At 47.8% G+C, this 1,563-nt stretch overlaps 1 pseudogene; it reads right to left on the reverse strand.

Moving 5' to 3' along the window:
• Positions 1-204: 204 nt before the first annotated feature.
• Positions 205-855, reverse strand: LOC102243690 (annotated as a pseudogene).
• Between the last annotated feature and the right edge of the window lie 708 nt (positions 856-1,563).

Raw genomic sequence — 1,563 nt, forward strand, 5'->3', positions numbered from 1 at the left:
ATAATCCTCAAATACACTTCATAAGCAAAATGAGAGTTTTAGTTTACATAGTTTTTAGATTCTGTTGTTCCTAATTTTATTCTGGAATTCAATTTTACCCCAAACCATAATTACCATATTAAATTTGTAATGCACAGTTGTATGCAATTCCAGCAAAGCATAGTACACCATCAGGCTCTATTTACCCAGAGCTCAGGAAAAACAGGATTGGTCACACCCACATAAAAACAAATCTCATGCTATTTGCCAATGCTTGGTTTCATTCTAAGTTCTGACAGTGAAATACATGGATATATATCTTTAAGTCTCATTTTGATGTTCAAAGGTAGGCACAGGAAGTTTTTCACAGCTTAGCTTTGCCCGGCTGGAGCTGAAGATTCTGTAACTTCATAGCCAGACCCATATTGCCAGCAATTTCCAATTTGCCTTGAAAGAAAGCCGACTGAGGATTCATTTTACCCGTCATTAAAGCCATCAAGTCCTAGTCAGCCATTGTGATCGTGCAGTCAGCCTTCTTATCTGAGTTGGGAAGCACTGATTCCTTGCCATTCTTCACATCCACCACTCAGGTGGCTTCTTTACCCTCAGGGCCATCCTTCACCTTGAAGGCAAAAATTCCACCGATTTTCTTCACAAACTGTTCCCCTTCCTCTTCAAGCTTCTTCTCAATCTCCTTAAAGACAAGATTTGCTTTAAACCCTTCAACTGGTTGGAGCAGCTTCAATTTGATGAGTTCTGGCAGCTTCAGGGAAACCCATCCTATAGATCGTGACAATGGCAGCTCCTCCTAAGCCCAAATTGTGCTGCAGAGCAACCTTTGCCCCAGGAACTTATCTCTTCCCGGCTTCCCCTTGCAGCTGCCAGCAGAGCACCGGGCCATGGCTGTCTTTTTGACTCGGGAGGGAGTCACAAGCCCCCGACTGCTCTGAACTCCAGTTGTGGGAAGTCTCTGGGGAGCCAGACTCATACGGGGAGAGACTGGACTCTCTGGCAGCGGGCAGAACTCAGAACTCGAGGGCAGCTTTCTCTCAGAGGTGCTTGCAGCAATTACCGGGACACTGAGATTCGGGGCCCCTTAGGGCAGGGCTGAGGAGCAGCCATAGCTGCTTGCTCCACCCTGTTGATCCCCTGAGACCCCGCCCCACCCAAGCTTCAGCAAAGGCTTTTGCATATGAATGGCCTGGCCCTTTGCAATCTGAAAATTACCTAACAAACTGCAGCTGGGCCAGACAGACCCAGAACATACAAGGGAAGGCCCAAGGACCCACAGCAGCTTGCATTGTTTCACAGCTGGGCCTCATCTGGGCACCTCCAAAACCCAAACAAGGAAGGGGAATCTGCAGATCTCTTCGTAGCTCCTGCTGGGTAGCCTCAGGCAGAGGCTAAATTAGCACCTCCTTAGTTCCAAGAGCCAGTGTATACAGTGGTCAGAGTGGGACCATCCAGATTACAACTCTTCAGATCCATAAGGAACACACTCAAGGGGCAGACTCAGTGAGCACCAAAGCCCCACTGAAGCAAGTCTTGCCCCAGAAGGGTGTCTTCAGCACAGAAGTTCTCCCA

The sequence above is a fragment of the Myotis brandtii genome, unplaced genomic scaffold (genome assembly GCF_000412655.1).
Source record: "Myotis brandtii unplaced genomic scaffold, ASM41265v1 scaffold1251, whole genome shotgun sequence".
In the NCBI taxonomy this organism is placed as follows: domain Eukaryota; kingdom Metazoa; phylum Chordata; class Mammalia; order Chiroptera; family Vespertilionidae; genus Myotis; species Myotis brandtii.